Source organism: Trematomus bernacchii, unplaced genomic scaffold, assembly GCF_902827165.1.
Source record: "Trematomus bernacchii unplaced genomic scaffold, fTreBer1.1, whole genome shotgun sequence".
NCBI lineage: Eukaryota > Metazoa > Chordata > Actinopteri > Perciformes > Nototheniidae > Trematomus > Trematomus bernacchii.
The window spans coordinates 250,263-272,615 of record NW_022987630.1 but is presented as its reverse complement, the minus strand read 5'-3'; the positions used below and the strand labels follow the sequence as shown (position 1 = coordinate 272,615).

The following is a 22,353-nucleotide window of genomic DNA, read 5'->3' as shown; positions in this document are numbered from 1 at the left end:
GGAACACTTTTCAAACTACAACAGGAAACAGAGACAGACAAACTAAAACATAGACAGATCGTGACAAATAGATGCATAAATTACATATAACCACATGCTTCCTGTGCAATGTTTTAGCGTGGAAGAAAGTAATATACTTCACCAATAATGAAGCTATATAATCCGTAACGGAGACCGAGATTGTGTGTGGTGTGTGTGTGTGTGTGTGTGTGTGTGGTGGTGTGTGTGGTGTGTGTGTGTGTGTGGTGTGGGTGTGTGTGTGTGTGTGTGTGTGTGTGTGTGTGTGTGTGTGTGTGTGTCACTGGCATTAGTTTTCAGAAGATATTATGATAGTGTCGTTTGTTCCGGTGCACTCAGACAGCATTTAGCACTACATCGAGATTAAGATTAAACTAATTTATTTTGGGAACACCCACATATACCTATGGAGTTGGCCAGATGTGTGTAAATTACTGTTCATGGTAATTTGAACAGGGGGGGGGGAATAATCGGGCAGTTCGATGTGTGTGTGTGTGTGTAGAGGTGTGTGTGCGATGCATACGCGCTGGTGCTGCACTTCTCAGAGGCTGCCTCCTGATGCTGCAGCCATTTCATGAAGTGAAGGAGGTTTTACAAATAAACAAATAGCTCTACACCCCTGGCCGACATGTCCTTAAAATTAAGTCCGAGTTCGAAATATATCTCAAATAATGTATGCACTGCCATTTCCCCACATAAACATAACAGTCTGCAATCAAACGGTTGTCTCCTGTGCGCTCCACTTCCTATTGGCGCACCGGTCACTTTCTCGTGCGCACGAGAGGCTGAGACCTTATTCTAACCAATTTTAATTTATTTTGTATGTTTTGGATTAAATAATATGACTGGTGTCGGTGCGAAAATTAAAAACCGGGGGTTGGGAACCCCCGCTGTAAAGGATGTGTTCATCTCCACAGAGGGAAGAGGAAGAGTGGTGTTCCTGTGGAGGAGCAGCTGTCCAGCTGTGCTCTGTGTCAGGACGTCCTGAAGGATCCAGTCTCTACCAGCTGTGGACACTGGTTCTGCAGACAGTGCATCACCTCATACTGGGAGCAGAGACCTCCATCAGGAGACCCCTCCTGTCCCCAGTGTGGAAAGAGATCCAGAACCAGAGCTGGACTGCAGACAGCCAGTCAGACCAGCTCTGTACGAGGTAAGAGGCCGAACACACGCAGCGTCTTATTCCTCTTCCTGGTTCATTTGTTTTTGAACAGGTATACTGTTGTAGAGCATAGACAGTAAGCTGGTTTTGTTGTAGACATGGGCGTAGGAAGCATCCTCAATGTGGGCGGGACAATTTGACAGGGGGTGTGGTGGTCAGGTTTTATTTTAAATGTTGAAGTCAAATGCATCAATCTGGTACACTTTGAGAGCAAAGTTAGGGACTAAATCTATGGATACATCTCTCAACAACACCCATGTGAAACAGTACTGTAAACAGACTTACTTTTTCTTTATGCATATTTTACAAATCACTGCCCTTTTAAACTGTATTTTTGTGTTACTGTCCTATAGTTTGAGTTGGAATTATTCTCTTATTTTGTATAATGATCATATAAAAGGTGTGCCTTGGAAATACTTGTTTACATGAGATAACTTAGACCAAAGTGAACTATCTAAAGACTCAGAGAGTCCTTTACCTCCCTGAGCTGACGTTATAAGATTTGTCTGACAGGAGAGAGCTCTCCTCCTCCTTGTTGTAGAAACAACTCCTTGTGTACGTTAGCGCTCTCTCGTGCACTCTCTCTCTCGCTCGCTCGCTCACACAAAATGCGCTCGTGCCACACACACAGCCGAGCTATGACACACAAAGACCCAGAATAACTTTTAATGATGTATCCTATTCTTTTCGATGGCTTTATTGTATGATATGACAGATGAACAGATCGCTGGGCTTACAACTAAAGACACAGCTACGCACAGAACGCAGCATGTGTACAGCTCATGTGCACGGCTCATGTGTACGGCTCATGTGTACGGCTCATGTGTACGGCTCATGTGTACAGCTCATGTGTACGGCTCATGTGTACGGCTCATGTGTACGGCTCATGTGTACAGCTCATGTGTACGGCTCATGTGTACAGCTCATGTGTACGGCTCATGTGCACGGCTCATGTGTACGGCTCATGTGTACGGCTCATGTGCACGGCTCGTGTGTACGGCTCGTGTGTACGGCTCATGTGTACGGCTCGTGTGTACGGCTCGTGTGTACGGCTCGTGTGTACGGCTCGTGTGTACGGCTCGTGTGTACGGCTCGTGTGTACGGCTCATGTGTACGGCTCATGTGCACGGCTCATGTGCACGGCTCGTGTGCACGGCTCGTGTGTACGGCTCGTGTGTACGGCTCATGTGTACGGCTCATGTGCACAGCTCATGTGTACGGCTCATGTGCACGGCTCATGTGTACGGCTCGTGTGTACGGCTCATGTGCACGGCTCATGTGTACGGCTCGTGTGTACAGCTCATGTGCACGGCTCATGTGTACGGCTCATGTGTACGGCTCATGTGTACGGCTCGTGTGTACGGCTCGTGTGTACGGCTCATGTGCACGGCTCGTGTGTACGGCTCGTGTGTACGGCTCGTGTGTACGGCTCATGTGTACGGCTCATGTGCACGGCTCGTGTGTACGGCTCGTGTGTACGGCTCGTGTGTACGGCTCATGTGTACGGCTCGTGTGTACGGCTCATGTGCACGGCTCATGTGCACGGCTCATGTGTACGGCTCGTGTGTACGGCTCGTGTGTACGGCTCGTGTGTACGGCTCATGTGTACGGCTCGTGTGTACGGCTCATGTGTACGGCTCATGTGCACAGCTCATGTGTACGGCTCATGTGCACGGCTCATGTGTACGGCTCGTGTGTACGGCTCATGTGTACGGCTCATGTGCACGGCTCATGTGTACGGCTCGTGTGTACGGCTCGTGTGTACGGCTCATGTGTACGGCTCGTGTGTACGGCTCATGTGCACGGCTCATGTGTACGGCTCATGTGCACAGCTCATGTGTACGGCTCGTGTGTACGGCTCGTGTGTACGGCTCATGTGTACGGCTCATGTGTACGGCTCGTGTGTACGGCTCGTGTGTACGGCTCGTGTGTACGGCTCATGTGTACGGCTCGTGTGTACGGCTCATGTGCACAGCTCATGTGTACGGCTCGTGTGTACGGCTCGTGTGTACGGCTCATGTGTACGGCTCGTGTGTACGGCTCGTGTGTACGGCTCGTGTGTACGGCTCATGTGTACGGCTCATGTGCACGGCTCATGTGTACGGCTCGTGTGCACGGCTCGTGTGCACGGCTCGTGTGTACGGCTCGTGTGTACGGCTCGTGTGTACGGCTCGTGTGTACGGCTCGTGTGTACGGCTCGTGTGTACGGCTCATGTGCACGGCTCATGTGTACGGCTCATGTGCACGGCTCATGTGTACGGCTCATGTGCACGGCTCATGTGTACGGCTCATGTGTGAATCTGCCTTGGTACAAAGTAGCAGTGAAAACATGGTACGGAGTTTCATTGATTTGGGCATTCTCTCAATAAGCAAGTGGAATGGATTTGATAATGAAGCACTGACACAGCGCTCTACAGAGAGCGGCGAGTGGAGAGACCGATGCACGGACTTTCTACATAGTAAAAGTGGGGGGGTCTAAACTAATCATTTTAAAAGGTGGGGGGGACTTGTCCCACCCACATATAATGGCTGTGACGCCCATGGTTGTAGAGCATAAACAGTAAGCTGTTTTATGAAAGATTTCAACTCAGTCTGTTTGTTGTTGTTTTATTGTTATAATTAGATTCTCAGAGCATTTCCCTCATTCTCTCACGTTTCCTTCTCTTCCAGCAGATAGTGGTCTGCAGGAGGTTTTAGATGAACATAGGCTCAGTCTGAGGAGGAGATGTGAACGTGTGACTGAAGGAACTGATCAAAGTGAAACCCTCCTCAACAGCATCTTCACTGAGCTCTACATCACACAAGGCCAGAGTGAAGAGGTTAATACCCAACATGAGGTGAGGCAGCTGGAGACAGCTTCCAAGAAGAAGCCCCTCCATGACACTCCAATCAAGTGCCAGGACATCTTTAAAGCCTTACCTGACCAACAGACTCTCATCAGAGTGGTCCTGACCAACGGAGTCGCTGGAGTTGGAAAAACCTTCTCAGTGCAGAAGTTCACTCTGGACTGGGCCGAGGGTTCGGGAAACCAAGATGTCAGTCTGGTGATCCCGCTCTCCTTCAGGGAGCTGAACCTGATCAAAGGTGAGCAGTACAGTCTTCTCAGGCTGCTCCATGTTTTCCATCCAACCTTACAGAAGGTCACAGCAGAGCAGCTGGCTGTCTGCAAAGTGCTGCTCATCTTTGACGGCCTGGATGAAAGCAGACTTTCTCTGGACTTCAGAAACAATGAGGTTGTGTCTGATGTCTCTCAGCAGTCCTCAGTCAACGTGCTGCTGACAAACCTCATCAGGGGGAAGCTGCTTCCCTCGGCTCTCGTCTGGATAACTTCCAGACCTGCAGCGGCCAATCAGATCCCTCCTGAGTGTGTGGACAGGGTAACAGAAGTACGAGGCTTCACTGACGCCCAGAAGGAGGAGTACTTCAGGAGGAGATGGAGTGATGAAGACCTGTCCAGCAGAATCATCTCTCACATCAAGAGCTCCAGGAGCCTCCACATCATGTGTCTGATCCCAGTCTTCTGCTGGATCACTGCTGCAGTTCTGGACCACATGTTGACTACAGAGCAGAGAGGAGAGCTGCCCCAGACCCTCACTGACATGTACTCACACTTCCTGCTGGTCCAGACCAAGAGGAAGAAGCAGAAGTATGAAGAGGGACATGAGACGAGTCCACAGCAGCTGACGGAGGCTGACAGGGAGCTTCTTCTGAAGCTGGGGAGGCTGGCGTTTGAACATCTGGAGAAAGGACACATCATGTTCTACCAAGAAGACCTGCAGCGCTGTGGTCTTGGTGTCACAGAGGCCTTGGTGCACTCAGGAGTTTGTACACAGATCTTCAAAAGAGAGAGAGTGATCTTCAAGAAAACAGTCTACTGCTTTGTTCATCTGAGCATTCAGGAGTTTCTGGCTGCAGTCTACATGTTGCACTGTTACACCAACAGAGACACAGAGGTACTGAAGGACTTCCTGCAGGGAGACTATAGCAACAGCAGAGATCAGGATTACCCATCCCTGGATGTCTTCCTGAAGGGAGCCATGGAGAAATCCCTCCAAAGTGAAAATGGCCACCTGGACCTGTTTGTCCGCTTTCTCCACGGCCTCTCTCTGGAGTCCAACCAGAGACTCTTAGGAGGCCTGCTGGGTCGCACAGACAACAGACCAGAAACCATCCAGAGAGCCATCAACAACCTGAAGGAGACGAGCAGTGATTCCTCTCCTGACAGGATGATCAACATCTTCCACTGTCTGACAGAGATGAAGGACCACTCAGTACATCAGGAGATCACGGAGTTCCTGAAGTCAGAGAACAGATCAAAGAAGGAACTCTCTGAGATCCACTGCTCTGCTCTGGCCTACATGCTGCAGATGTCAGAGGAGGTTCTGGATGAGTTGGACCTGGATCAGTACAACACATCACGGGAGGGACGATGGAGACTGATTCCAGCTGTGAGGAACTGCAGGAAGGCCAAGTAAGTCCAGATGTGATTAACTTTATAAACTAATGTGGATCAGGAGTTTAATTATTCAAATAAACACTATAACATTTCTGCTGTTTAAATACTGAGAGCAAAATAAACCCAACACTGTTCTTCTATTTATTTATAATAATAGTTAAACTGAAGCGTTCCTCTCTTCATATTGAGTGATGGAGGCGACATGTCAAACACATGAAGGACTTGAGAGCTTTCTCAGCATGTGATCACACCACACAGCAGGACTTACAGTTATCACAGAAACATGTTATTATTACTTTCTTTGCTTTTTTCTTTGCTTTTTAAGAAAATATTCACAAAGCATACATAACCAAATAAACACATCTAAGTACATAGATGAACTACATAACAGATGACAAATCAGAGAAGACATAATAAAATAATAGTATTAATAATATTACAAATGAAAGAATGGATACATTATGAATACATTATGAATACTCAGGTACACATTAATTATATTCACTGTATTGTTCTATACTGACCCATTCCTCCCACCTTTCCTCAAAGATATGCATTTGGTTTCTAATCTAGTTGTTTTCTCCGTTACATAGATTTCATTTACTAAGTTATTCCATTGTGAGTTTACTAAGTTATTATCTTTTAGACAATTCCTTGTCATTAGTTTGATGATGGCTTTTCTAATGACCAGAAATAGATAGGAATCTTTCTGTATCTCCTCTGGTGTTTCCCCAGTGATAGGGACAATGGGTTTTTGTTGAGAGAACAAGATATTGGACATTTCTCTTCAAACTGTTTCCCAGAAGTCTCCCAACACATCACAGGCCCAGAATATATGTGTCTGGTTTCTGCTCAGCGCATTCTCTCCAGCATTTTGAAGTGAGGGTTTGTTTGTGTTCACTTTGAATCTGGGGTGTCTTAAAGGATGGAGTTAAAAGCTTCATGTGTTTTCTTTCCAGTAGTTTGAGTTGGTTGTGTTCTGAATGTTTCTGCACATTTGTTCCCAATCTGCTTCTGGCATATTGCAGGATCATTCATTTCCCCATTTCTTTGTTACATTAATAATACTGTGTTCATCTTGATTTCTTAATTGTAATATTTGAACCATCTGAGTTAGAAATGTTGTTTCCACTCCAGGGTCATAAACTGTAAGCATGTATTTTATTAATGGCTTGATGTCTTGAAAAGATCTCTTTCTTTAAATGCCGGAAAGATAACTCCTCACTTGGAAGAATCTGAATAAATGGTATTTGAGTAAATCATATTGTAACGAAAGCTGTTCAAAGGACTTCACGTCTTTATCACCGAACATTTGTCCAAATGTCCTCAAGCCCTTAGAAGCCCATAGTTTCAACATGTGGTGGTCTTTGTTCAGTTTGTGAGGAGGGAAGTCTTGATCAGTTCATTTCTTTCAAGAAGATTCCATCTTCATATCGTTTTTGATTACGACAGACTTCCCTCCAAACCTTAAGTGAAGCAACAACCCTTTTTTTAATGATTACTTTCTAGTAGTTTCTTTATCATTAAACACGTTTTGATCACAATGTGTTAGAGTTTAAAATCAGATCTATATCATTTCCCACCAATAACAGAGTTATGTCTTAATGCTGATATACTGGGAACATCTGATGCTATCAAGTTGAACATATTGAAACTTTATTGGTTTGTTAATTGTGTTTGTGTGCGCAATAAATGTTCAGATGCTCAGAGAAGCCAAAGCATCCTTCATCCATCATTCACATCCACATATTAACTAACATTTAAATATGTACATCTCTAATATTGTCAAGTGATTAATTTAATTTCTGTTTCTTTTGGTAACAGTCAGTGACAGCAGGAGCACAGACATGTGATCAGATCACACTGACAACTCATTACACTCTATTATCATATATTATTATATATTATATTAAATGGACTAACAGCAAATGTCTATCAGAACATGTCAAATCTTTTTTCATCAAATGCTTGATGTTAATATAATGTTTCCTCTTTTTTAACACATTTTGTAATATATGTTTTATTATAGACTTACTCTCTGTGAACTCTCAGAGACTGTATGTGAAGTCGTGGCCTCAGCTCTGAAGTCTGACCCCTCTCATCTGAGAGATCTGGACCTGAGACAGAACCCTCTGAAGGATTCAGATGTGGAGCTGCTGATTTCTGGACTAAAGAGTCCAAACTGCAGACTGGAGGCTCTCAGGTCAGTTCACTGACTGCAGTTCATATTGATCTGTTTGTGTTTATGATTTTCTGAATTTGAACAAATACAATGTTATTTTTATTTGTTCTGTTTTTGCTAATGACTGAATATTGATCAGAGTAACAGAGAGAAGGTGAATGTGTGAGGGAGAGAGTTTGAGCTTCCACAGACTCACTCTGTGCTCCAGGAGTCAGTGGAGATGCTGTCAGTACTGATGAGCTGTGAGGGAGATGAAGGAGTTGTTCAACATCTGATCAAAGTTAAAGTTCCAGATTATCAGTGGATTGTTTCTGCATCATCTCTGACATTAAAACCCTGTTTCACTCTGAACAGATTATTAAACCTGGAGTTATTTCAAACAGGAACATTGTTTTCTAAACTTACATCATGTTTTATTTATTCAGACTGAGGGGCTGCAATTTGTCAGAGATCAGCTGTTCTGCTCTGATCTCAGCTCTGAAGTCCAACATCCATCTGAGAGATCTGGACCTGAGTTACAACGCTCTGCAGGATTCAGGAGTGGAGCTGCTGAGAGATCTTCTGGAGTCTCCAGACTGCAGACTGGAGACCCTCAGGTCAGTAAGGGGTCTCTGCTGGTTCAGCAGTATTGTATGAAACACAGGGAGGTGTTTCTCTCACTGGGGAATCACAACAGATCAGTGATGTTACCCACTGACTGCAGGCTCTTTCATTCTTCCATCAACTATAGAAGGCCAGCTGAAAATGCAAAGCCACATTTAGTAAGTAATCAACTTTCCACCAGACATATGGGATTTGACAGAAGAGTGGAAAAGGTAGTCTGTTTTTGATGGGATGTTTTTAGCTCCTTGACTAATGACTGTTACTTCCTGTAATGCAGCTGTGGCAGTCAGTCGTAGTGTTTGCAGAGAAGATATGATGGGATGTAAAGCATGAGATCAGTCAGGACTCTGAAGCTGACTCAAAGAACAAACACTTATTTTAAACTGGATCCATAACTGTTGGATTGTGTTCATCCCTACAGGATCAGAAGAGATGAGACGATCAGAGCCAAGATCCAGAAGAACTGTGAGTACTGAATATCCTCCATTCATCAAGATATGAAACTCTTTCATGGAGCATGTCCTCAGAGGAAAACAACACTCTTGTTTTTCTCTCTTCATCATTTTGGCTGTTTCTCTTCACAACAACTGTCTATCAAAACAGTGACGCGTTCACTGACACTCTGTAAAATGTAAATAAACTCTGAAGAATAAAACACATGAAAACATCAACATTATAACCAGTCTGTTACAGTATTATCATCAAAATATACTTCAGTAAAAGTAGAAGTACTCAGATCTGGTACTTGAGTAAAAGTAGAAGCACTCAGATCTTGTACTTGAGTAAAAGTAGAAGTACTCAGATCTTGTACTTGAGTAAAAGTAGAAGTACTCAGATCTTGTACTTGAGTAAAAGTAGAAGTACCAGAGTGTAGGAATACTCTGTTACAGTAAAAGGCCTGCATTCAAATGTTACTCAATACAAGTAGAAAAGTATTAGCATCAAAATATATTTAAAGTACCAAAAGTAGTCATTGTGCAGATTGGTCCATTTCAGAATAATATAAGTTTAAGATAAGTTTTATAATTATTGATCATATCAGGTATTAAATACATGTAGTGGAGTAAAAGTACACCATGTACCTCTGAACTGTAGTGGAGTAGAAGTACCAAGTAGCATAAAATGGAAATACTCAGGAAAGGTACAAGTACCTCAACATTGTACTTAAGTGTGGAGGCGTGTGGCGCAGTGGATAGAGCGTTGGTGTTTGGATCAAGGGAGCACAGGTTCAAACCCCACTGCAGTCAGCATGTCGTTGTGTCCCTGAGACACTTCACCCCAAATGGCTCCTGTGGGGATTGCCCACAGTATTGAGTATGTTAGTCGCTTTGGATAAAAGCGTCTAACAAGTGACATGTAATGTAAAAGTACAGTACTTGAGTAAATGTACTTAGTTCCTCTCCTGATCTGTAAAGCTCTCCCAACATATGCAGGTTAGCATCCGGCAGCTTCTATGTGCTGGGGACCCGTACTGTACATTTCTCTCATCACACTTTGGGCTCCTCAACATGTGTGGGTTCCCAGCAGGACTCTCTGAGCTGCAGACACATTCTTTCTGTGACTTTGTTCCAGATATTTGGAGCATAAGAACTGAAGCTGTTTCTCCATGTTCAGGAACTCCCATCCCCCGAGTCCTGCGGCAGGAAGCGCTCCTTCTCTCCAAGAACTCCTGGACCCTGCAAGCTGGTCCAGAACCAGAGTCCCAGTGAGGAGTCCAGCCAGTCCACCTCTCAGAGTTAAACTAAACTACAACATTATTAAAGATCATGTTTAAAGTTAAAAAAGGATGCTTTCAGACTGAATCCAGAAGTTTCTCAAGCTGCAGTCAAAGCAGATCATTTGAGGAATATATAAAACAATTATAAAACTGTAATAAGAATTACTCTGAATACTTTCTTTGGACATTTTATTACATTTGTTTTCAACAAATATTACTGTACATGATTTGTGCCGTTTTAAATGTAACCAGATCAGTAAACTTCAGTGTGTGTGACTTCAAGAATAATGAATGAGTGTGTTCAAGATATCCAACATTATTGATTATTCTTATAGCCCTTTTTTGTAATGTGCATAACGGCTGTAGGTTGGTTTTGTAAGTGTTTCCCCAAATCTCCACACAGTAACTCAGACATGGCAATATGAGTGTATTATACAGAGCATAATGACTTGTAGTCCAGAATGTGTCTTGCTTTCCCCAATATTGAGATAGTCTTAGCCAGTTTAGCTTTTACATGATTGATATGAGGTTTCCAGCTGATCTTGTGCTCTCAAACCACACCAAGGAACTTCATTTCATATACTCTTTCTATGTTTATGTTATCTAGTATTAATTGCACCTGAGGATTTGTTTTATGTTTTCCAAATAGCATAATATTTGTTTTGCTAAAATTTAATGTTAATTTGTTCTTAAATCTTTATTTTTTTCCTTGTGTATTTCATAAACAGGATATTTGATTTTTTTATAATAAATATTATTTTCTCAGCTCTGTGATAAAAAAACAGATTTTTAAAATAAATATCCCACTTCTTGTACTTATATCCTGCTTGCTGAGTCAGCAGTAAAGCAGCCAGGCGTTAACGGTCAGCTGGCATGTGTATCTGTTCATTGGCTCATATGTGTAGCATGTTTAATGGCAGTGTGTTGAAAATGGCTGACAGGTGAATATGTCAGATCTCTGTGTGTTACTCAGAGAACCGTGTGCAGTGTTTTAGAAAGTGCAGAGTTGAATTGCAGATTGTGTGCAGAGCTGAAAATGTGTTTAGAGTTCTGTTTGATTTGATCCAGCCAGTTCTGCCACAGCAAAGCATAAGGGCTCAGAGCTTGGACCTATTGCGTTCACATTATATACGCTTCCTTTAGGCAATAAGGAATCACTCGGGACATTTTCATTGTTATGCGGATGATACTCAATTATACACAATATAGACAAAAGTATTGGACCACCTACACATTAGAGAGATACCGCAGGTCCTTCCATCCTGCAGCGGTCAGACTATATAACCACCACGACCCCTAGTAGACCCCCCCACACAACAACACAGACTATAACACCTATTATCATTTCTTTTTTTAATCTTTAATACTTTGTTGTATGCATGCTTTAGGAAACATGAAGCTGTCTCTGGCTCTTTCTGCTGTAACAATGTACATGTATCCTCTGTGGGACTAATAAAGGGATTCTGATTCTGATTCTGATTCTGATTCTGATTCTGATTCTGATTCTGATTCTGATTCTGATTACACCTACAGGAGCTTTCAGGACATCCCATTCCAAACTCTTAGGCATTCATTTGAACTTGGTCCCCCTTTGCAGCTATAACAGCTTCCACTCTTCTGGGAAGGCTTTCTACAGATCTTGGAGTGTGTCTGTGGGAAGCCCTTTCATCCAGAAGAGCATTAGTGAGGTCACACTCTGAATGCAGAGATGCGCCGGTGACGATGGCCGCATCGTCTTTGTGCTCCTCTCCAACTTTGCCCATTTTCGTATTTTGTACATATTTCTTTTACTTTTGCCGTTTTACTTTTAACATGGTTCGCAACATGCTAGCCGACCGCACCTACTCTGCCATACAATATAGCAGAGAGGAACTTTTCCAATTGCGAAACTTCGTGGACAATATTAACCCTCCGACAGACAATGGAGATTCACCATGGCTACCTGTTGCTGTTCTACCTGAGAGACGCAAGAAGAAGACAAAGCGCGGATGCCGGGCCGGGTTGCTGGTCAAACTGAGAAAACGTGAGAATCGGCCCCCTCTTCCGAGTATTCTTCTGGCTAATGTTCAATCCATTGAAAATAAGCTAGATGAACTCAGAAGCCGGATTGCTTTTCAACGGGACATTAAGAACTGTAACGTGTTAATTCTCACTGAGACTTGGCTCAACCCTGCTATCCCGGACTCCGCCATTGTCCCTGATGGATTCTCTATTTTTCGTCAGGACCGGACTGCAAACTCGGGGAAAAGTAAGGGAGGCGGTGTGTGTGTAATGACTAACAACAACTGGTGCTCAGATGTGAAGATTATTTCATCGGACTGTTCCGCACAGCTAGAGCACCTCATGATCTCATGTCGGGCCTTCCATCTGCCGAGGGAATTCACATCTGTTGTGATAACAGCAGTGTATATCCCGCCGCAGCCACTCGCCGACAACAACACGGCACTCGATCAGCTGTTTGGGTTTATTGATAAAACCGAGACTTCACGGCCAGATGCGGCGTTCGTTGTGGCCGGAGATTTCAACACCGCCAACATGAAGAAGGTTTTGCCAAAATATTACCAACACATCAACTTCCCGACGCGCGGGGGAAACATACTGGACCATGTTTATTCCCCTTTCCGGAATGGATATAAGGCTCTCCCTCGCCCTCCCTTCGGCAAATCAGACCATATCTCACTACTGTTGTTGCCTGCTTACAAGCAGAAACTTAAAAGGGACAGACCGATAACAAGGACAGTACAACGATGGAGCGAGGAGTCAGATTCAGCACTGCAGGATTGCTTTGCATCTACGGATTGGAGTGTGTTTGAGGACAATAACATCAACACACACACGGACACTGTCATCTGCTACATTGGGAAATGCATCGATGACGTGGTACCGAAGGTTTCTGTACGGACATTCCCAAATCAAAAGCCCTGGGTAAACGGTGAGGTGCGCGGCAAACTGAAAGCGCGCACTCTCGCGCACACAGCGGGAGATTTGGAGGAGTACAGGAAGTCTAGGTATGATCTCCGGAGAGCAATTAAAAATGCAAAGAGACAGTACAAAGACAAGGTGGAATCTGACTTCAAAGGCTGTAACACTAGGAATATGTGGGCGGGACTAAGGACAATGACTGACTACAAAGGAGCAGCGGGGGGTGCTGCGGGAGTGTCTGCGTGCGCATCTCTCCCAGATGAGCTAAACAGTTTTTTTGCACGCTTTGAGAGCAGCCAGGCTGTGGAGGTACAGAGGGACCAGGAGCTACACTGCCCTTTTGTTTTAAATAGGGCAGATGTGTGTAAATCCTTTAAAAGGGTTAACCCACACAAGGCTCCTGGACCTGATGGCATCCCTGGCCGTGTTCTCAGGGTGTGTGCAGTTCAGCTGGCAGAGGTGTTCACAGACATCTTCAACAGGTCCCTGCTGCAGTCTGTAGTCCCCACATGTCTTAAACACTCCACCATCATTCCTGTCCCCAAAAAGACAATCATCACCTGCCCCAACGACTACCGCCCAGTAGCACTCACCTCCATCATAATGAAGTGCTTTGAGCGGTTAGTCAAATTATTCATCACCTCCTCCCTCCCTGAATCTCTGGACCCCCTGCAGTTTGCCTACAGAGCAAACAGGTCCACAGACGACGCCATAGCCCTCACCCTCCACACTGCCCTCTCACACCTGGACCCGAAGAACAGGAACACATATGTGAGAATGCTGTTCATTGACTACAGTTCAGCATTCAACACCATTGTGCCCTCCAAGCTGGCCATCAAGCTCAGAGACCTCGGGCTCAACAGCGCCCTCTGTGACTGGATCCTGAACTTCCTGACGGGCAGACCCCAGGCAGTGCGGGTGGGAAATATCACATCCTCCACCCTGATCCTCAACACCGGTGCCCCTCAAGGCTGCGTGCTCAGCCCTCTCCTCTACTCCCTGTTCACTCACGACTGCGTGGCCACACACAGCTCCAACACCATCGTGAAGTTTGCTGATGACACGACCGTCATCGGCCAGATCACAGACGATGACGAGACGGCGTACAGAGAGGAGGTCGAAAACCTGACATCTTGGTGCCAGGATAACAACCTCCATCTCAACATCAGCAAAACAAAGGAGCTGATTGTGGACTACAGGAAGCAGCAGGGAGAGGGACACGCCCCCATCGCCATCAATGGGACTAAGGTGGAGAGAGTCAAAAGCTTCAGGTTCCTTGGGGTCCACATCACTGAGGACCTGACATGGTCTCTTCACACCACCACCATCACCAAGAAAGCTCGACAGCGGCTCTTCTTCTTCCGCAGGTTGAGGAGGTTCAAAATGGATTCCAGGATACTCTGCAACTTCTACAGGTGCACGATAGAGAGTATCCTCACTGGCAGCATGACGGCCTGGTACGGCAGCTGCACCGACCTCGATCGTAAGGCTTTACAGAGGGTGGTGAAAACTGCACAGCACATCACCAGGACGGAGCTGCCATCCATGGAGGACCTTTACTCCCAGCGGCTCAGGAAGAAATCACTACGGATTATCAAAGACCCCCATCACCCCAGCCACAAACTGTTCTTTCTGTTGCCGTCTGGCAGACGTTACCGCAGCATCCTGGCAAGGACAAGAAGATTCGGAGACAGTTTCTTCCCGCGGGCAGTGAGACTGTTAAAAAATTGAACTGTTGAAACAACTTCAAACATTCAACTGCTACTCAGTAGTATGTATCTAATACCTAATATATATATCATTCCAATAACTTGTATATAGACTCGTACTGCACTATTCCACATCATAACTTTATTTCATTTTTATAACTATTATTATTTTTGTATTGCTCATGCTCTTATTGTTATTATGTTATTATGTTGCATTGTTGGAGAAGCCTGTGACATAAGATTTTCAACTGCATAATTACTCTGTAGCTATGTCAGATTGACAATAAAGAACCTTGAACCTTGAACCTTGAACACACTGATGTTGGACGAGAGGCTGGCTCTCCGATCTTTTAAAAATATTTTAAACATAGTATATGTAGTATACAAAGTCATTCAAACTAGCTGCACCTTTACCAGCTTTGATAACACTTTAATGATCAATCATTATAAAACATATCATATATATTATTCTGAAATGGACCAATCTGCACAATGAATACTTTTACTTGTGGTACTTTAACTATATTTTGATGCTAATACTTTTACTTGTAACCGAGTATTCCTACACTCTGGTACTTCTACTTTTACTCAAGTACAAGATCTGTGTACTTCTACTTTACTTAAGTACAAGATCTGAGTACTTCTACTTTACTCAAGTACAAGATCTGTGTACTTCTACTTTACTCAAGTACAAGATCTGAGTACTTCTACTTTACTCAAGTACAAGATCTGAGTACTTCTACTTTACTCAAGTACAAGATCTGAGTACTTCTACTTTTACTCAAGTACAATATCTGTGTACTTCTACTTTACTCAAGTACAAGATCTGAGTACTTCTACTTTTACTCAAGTACAATATCTGTGTACTTCTACTTTTACTCAAGTACAAGTTCTGAGTACATCTACTTTTACTACAAGATCGGAGTACTTCTTCTACCTCTGATAGTAGAAAATGAATGAATACTCAGCTTTGTGTTGTACCCACCATAACCACAAGATGGCGGTAGTGACCACCGACTGTAAAATAACACCACAAATTAATTCCTTATTCTACATGACCTTATTCTACAAGTACTAAGCCATTAGTTAAGTTTGTCCTCAATAACCCTCTAATGAGAGCTTATTTATTGTAAGTAAGGACGTTGTTGTGCATGAGTTAGGGTCTTAATATGCTCAATATGGGCCTAATAACTCTCATAATAACACCTAACAAATATGGTCTATTCTTATGTAACAACACATGAAACTACAAGTGTTAATTGTGTCAAAATAACTCAAAATGAGGTTTTTCTAACTCAGAATAAGTTCCCTATTTTAAAGTGAAGTCTTGTTCATAACTAATAAGCTAATAGTTTGACTCTAATATGTAAATGAACAACTAGTTGATGGTGAATATGTGTACCTTAATCTAAAGTGTTACCTGAACTTTTTAAGAACAATGAAGAGAAATTACACATAAAAGAGTTCTAATAACAAGTTTCTATCGTATTTTAAGATATGTGTACACAACTCCTGTGAAGTCAAACTGCATGGTCCTTTTATCATATAGAGTGATGATAATAACATTTCATATTTAATAATATTTGAACTTTTATACAAGTGGTTTTATAGGAAAATCCCTCTGAATGATCAAAGTGGCAGTGCATTGAGTCACATTGATTTTAGTCGCATAATTGTCACTTTACGCTGATATTTGAATAACCACCATGGATGTTTTGAAAAATTCTCATTTATTTTATATTCCCGTGGTAGTTGTGCTACATTGGCAGCTTGTAAAACCTAAATAGGATGCTGTAGACTGAAAAACAACCCTTTATTAATCAGAATTTGTCGTCTAATTAACACCAAAAATGAATTTTCCATCCATGACTCTGCAGCCATGTTTGGGGACAATCACCATTTTTATATTTCTTATTGAAAATCACAAAAAATCTGCATTAATTTCCTCTCGTTCGGCTTTCATATTTTTATTGAGCAGCATAAAAATAAATGTGCCACACCGTCGGGGGTCCAGAGGGAATGATTTCTGACAGAAACTTGACTATTGCCCACGAAGCCACAACTGTAAACTAATCAGTTTTTATAATGTTACTTTCATACTGTATATGTGTGTGTATGTGTGTGTGTGTGTGTGTGTGTGTGTGTGTATGTATATGTATGTGTGTGTGTGTGTGTGTGTGTGTGTGTGTGTGTGTGTGTGTGTGTGTGTATGTGTGTGTATATGTATGTGTGTGTGTGTGTGTGTGTGTGTGTGTGTGTGTGTGTGTGTGTGTGTGTGTGTGTGTGTGTGTGTGTGTGTGGTGTGTGTGTTTGTGGTGTTTCCTCCCATTTCTCTGTTTTAACCGGTGCTTCTGCTGCATTTTTAATCTCAAGTTAGATCAAGTTTATTGTCACAATAGAAGCTTAAAGTACGGTGGCCGACGGGAGCGAACGCGCTACTACGGCCCAAAACATTTCCATCAGGAGAAACGCTCTGCAGTTTCAGAAACGATGCAAATATAAAAACACACACTGCTGGGAGACCAGGGGACACTAAAGAGTGACGCACACAGCTGGGAGACCAGGGCCCGTTCTCATGTCTTCAAATGTTCCTCCTCGACTCCCCTCCTCGACTCCTATCCTCGAGACTTAGTCCCGCCCACAGGAGATGCGAGCGGAGGAGCCGAGGAGGGGAACCGAGGAGAGAGGAGGGGAAGCAGCAGGTGGTTAGAGAAATGAGAACTCCTCTCCTCTGAGCGGTCATTTTAAAGAGACGTCCATTAATTATGACAGGAGGCACAGCAGCCCTCTGTCTGATGGACAGATGTGTTCATGACGACTTATATATTTACTTTCATTCATTCACAGTGCGGTATAATGAGACAATAACAGGCTACAGATGCGGACATACACACACACACAGACACACAGACACACACACACACACACACACACACAAACACACACACACACACACACACACACACACACACACACACACACATATATGTATATATTTATATAAATATATACAATTTCAGAATCAAACAGAGCACTCTCATAATAACGTAACACTATCAGAGACTGGATATATCCCCCCCCCCCCCCCCCCCCCCCCCCCCTCTGGTCGCTACAATGAGGGAAATAAATGACGGGCCAAAAGTTTTATTTACAAGTATTAAAAGTAAGCAGAGGACACCAAACCAACTGAGACCTGTCTGTCCGCTGCATCTACGCACACACTGCACCACACACACCTACACCACACACACGCACCTACAGCTCCTAAAAGCATATAATCAGGCTACAGCCGTTGTGTATTTTATTATGTGAAGCACTAAATGGTTTTAGAAAAATATCGACTTTGTTTGTAGATATCTACTAAACTAAAGCAAATAAAGAGAGTAGGCCTGTTATACTGAGTGATATGATATATTGTTAACATTCAGGTAAATATGTTACCAATTTGTGTTATTTGTTGTGCATGACTGGAAGCCAATAGCGTAACAGGTTAAAGGTCAATGATGGGTATAAATAAAGCCACGCCTCCAATGGGAGGGCCCGTTGAATGAAATGCCACTGTCTCTGATGTTTCGTTACTCCTCCGCTTATTTGGATGCTAAACAGCAATGAAGTTATGCTTACTCTGCTAACAGGTTATGGGCCCAGAGACACCCAAATAAGTATTTCCGGCGTTTGTCCACCGATGGAAAGTCGCAACGTAGCACGTGTGGTGGATTAGCAAGCTAAGCTAACGCCATGAGCAGGTTGGGCGCAGGTTCCAGTACCCGCTGGTCTCGGTTAGTGTTTGACGGGGATGAAAAGAACTATGAACTGTGGGAGACGAAATTCTTGGGCCATCTTCGCTTACAGGGACTGAAGAATACTATTTTAAGGAGTCCTACGGACATAATTGAGGAAGATGAAGAGGCGGACGATGAAAGGAAAAATGAAGAGGCTTATGCAGAGCTTATCCAATTTCTTGATGACAAAAGTTTGTCCCTTGTAATGAGGGAGGCGGCGGATAATGGTCGGCAGGCATTGAAGATTTTAAGAGACTATTATGCAGGCACAGGTAAACCACGTATTATCAGCCTATATACTGAACTGACATCACTCCTAAAGTCAAGCAGTGAAAGTGTGACGGAGTATATAATACGTGCAGAGACCGCCATCACCGCTTTGAGAAACGCGGAGGAGAAATTAAGTGATGGGCTTCTTGTAGCAATGGTTTTGAAGGGACTGCCAGAATCATTTAAACCATTCGCCATACACATCACGCAAATTGACAGGATAATAAGTTTTGCTGAATTTAAGACTAAGCTCCGCAGCTATGAGGATACTGAGCGAATGCGCACACCGCCACCAGAGGACAACGTCATGAGGGCGCGGGAACAGTTGAGAGCGAGACGACCCTCTGTACCAAGAGCATGGGATAAAGGAACCAAGTGTGCAGACATTGTTTGTTATAGATGCGGCCTGATTGGACACAAGGCCGGAACGTGCCAACGTAAGCTGTGGTGCAGTCATTGTAAGAGCAACACGCATCGGGATGCAGCCTGCAGGCGGAAGCAGCGACGGGAGGACAACGCGCGGAAAGCTTCGGATGAAACGACTGGCGAGGAGTATGCTTTCCGAGTCAACGACGTGGACAACAAGGTCCAGCCAGGACGCAGCATCACCGAGAGAGGACTGATGGTGGACACAGGGGCGACTTCACATATCGTCACGGATGTAACAAAGTTCAAGAGGTTTGATGACGACTTCCAGGCTGAGTCCCACTGTGTGGAATTAGCTGATGGTACCAGGTGCAATGGTGTAGCAGAAGGAAGAGGGGACGCTGTTATTATTATGGTGGACAGCATGGGGAAAAGACACAAAACAACTCTGAAGAAGGCGTTGTACATCCCATCGTACCCCCAAGACATTTTTTCTGTGAAAGCAGCTACAACCAAAGGAGCAACGGTAACCTTCAAGCAGGGCAAAGACGTCCTGCAACACAAAGACGGTACAACATTTCACATTTATGAATTGAACAGACTTTATTTCTTGAGCACAGTAAATGATGAATGTGATGACCAATGCAACAGGTGTTATGATTTACAGACATGGCATGAGATCCTGGGACACTGTAATTATGATGATATTCAGAAGTTACAGAATGTTGTTAATGGCATGTCAGTTAAGGGTAAGGTAAACAAACCTCCACATTGTGATGTATGCACTAAAGGGAAGTTTACCCAAACCAGGAACAGGGAGCCTGATGTAAGAGCCAAAGCAGCTCTAGAGTTGGTGCACACAGATATAGCAGGACCAATAGATCCGCAATCCAGAGAAGGCTTTAAGTATGCTCTATCATTCACAGATGATTACTCCAGTGCAGTGTTTGTGTATTTCCTTAAAAACAAAAGTGACACAGTGCAAGCAACAGAGAGATTTCTGGCCGATACTGCCCCATACGGGAAAGTAAAATGTATCAGGTCAGACAATGGCACAGAGTTCACAGGGAAACATTACCAAGCATTACTATGCAGTAATAGGATTAGACATGAAAAGTCAGCACCGTATTCCCCACATCAAAATGGCACTGCTGAAAGGAATTGGCGCACACTTTTTGACATGGCCAGGTGCATGCTTATAGAAAATGAGATGCCAAAAAGTATGTGGACCTATGCAGTACAGACAGCAGCTGTAGTAAGGAATAGATGCTTTAACAACCGCACAAAACAGACACCTTACTTTATGCTGACAGGTAGACGGCCTAACCTTTCCAGAATGCACAAGTTTGGGTCAGTGTGCTATGCCTATAAGCAAGACAAAAAGAAACTGGACTCAAGGTGTGAAGAGGGAATTTTTGTTGGATATGACAAAAATAGTCCAGCCTACATGGTATATTTCCCTCACAGTGGAAAAGTGCAAAAATCTAGACTTGTGAAGTTTGTGACCAATTCAGAAAGAGAAACACAAACAGAAACCGTCTCTGATGATGATTTTGAGGTACAGAACAAATCTGGCAAAAACAAACGTGATACTAACGTAAGTCCAGTATCTATACCTGTTGTAACAGAGACAGAAGACAAGAGTGAGCTTAGGCGTTATCCTTCAAGAATGAGGAAGAAGCCAGCTTACTTATGTGACAGTGTATGTGGTAAGGAGAGTGAGGATCAGCTACTGACAAATATTGACTATTGTTACAGATTAATGTGCAATATCCCTTTAACATTTAGGGAGGCTGTAACTTCATCTGAGTCAAAACAATGGGTTATTGCAATGGATGAAGAAATGCAATCACTAAAAGAGAATGACACATTTATCCTGACCAACTTACCTCAAGATGAGAAAGCAGTGGGGGGTAAATGGGTGTACGATATCAAAACCAATGTTGATGGATCCGAAAGATACAAGGCACGATATGTAGCCAAGGGATACAGTCAGAAGAGGGGTGAAAACTATGATGAGACATTTTCACCTACCGCTAACCTCACCAGTATCAGAGTGTTAATGCAAAAAGCAGCACAGGAAAATCTGATTTTACACCAAATGGATGTTAAAACTGCTTACCTACATGCACCAATAGACTGTGAGATATACATGGACCAGCCAGAGGGTTTTGAGGTCAAATCTAGTAAAGGTGAAAAGTTGGTGTACAAGCTAGAAAAGTCATTATATGGGCTTAAACAGTCACGCAGAAATTGGAACAAAATGCTACATGAGTATCTGAGTGAAAATGAGTTCCTACAGAACCCTGCTGACCATTGTGTTTACACAAAAGAAACTGAAAACTGGAAAGTGATAATGATAATATGGGTTGATGATATAATCATTGCAGCTAGTGATAACAATGCATTGAAAGTTGTTAAAGAGATGCTCACAGCTAAATTCAGGATGAAGGACTTGGGGAAACTAAAACATTTCCTTGGCATTGATTTTGATCAAACTGATTCATGTGTAAAGATGTCACAGAAGAAATATGTGAACAAAATACTTGAAAGGTTTAACATGCAGGATTTATTGTCCAACAGACCAGATGGTGGCAGATGTTATGACAAAACCTGCACCAAAGTTTAAGTTGATTAAGTTTGCAAAGTTTATGTTTGGTGAGTAACAATTTCTGTAAGGTAGAGAACCTTATAATGTTTTTATTTGTTAAAAGACCACAAATGTGTTATCAAGTGGGGGTGTTAACATTCAGGTAAATATGTTACCAATTTGTGTTATTTGTTGTGCATGACTGGAAGCCAATAGCGTAACAGGTTAAAGGTCAATGATGGGTATAAATAAAGCCACACCTCCAATGGGAGGGCCCGTTGAATGAAATGCCACTGTCTCTGATGTTTCGTTACTCCTCCGCTTATTTGGATGCTAAACAGCAATGAAGTTATGCTTACTCTGCTAACATATATATTATACACACTGCTCTGCTTTCTGCACGAACCTCACAGCTGTTCTCAATGTAAACATCGCGTCGCGATGAAAGCAGTTAATAAAATAATATCCAGGGGATGCATGCAGAGCTGTCATTGGCTGAGATAAGTCCGGCCGTGCGTCTCGACTCTTTGAAACATCACTGTTGCCGGAAATGCATCCACGAAGGAGCCGTGGAGG

The 22,353-nt window shown here is 43.5% G+C and overlaps 1 pseudogene; it reads left to right on the top strand.

Annotated features, from left to right (window-relative positions):
• Window positions 1-22,353, top strand: part of LOC117484569 — a 154,472-nt pseudogene that overhangs the window by 96,260 nt on the left and 35,859 nt on the right.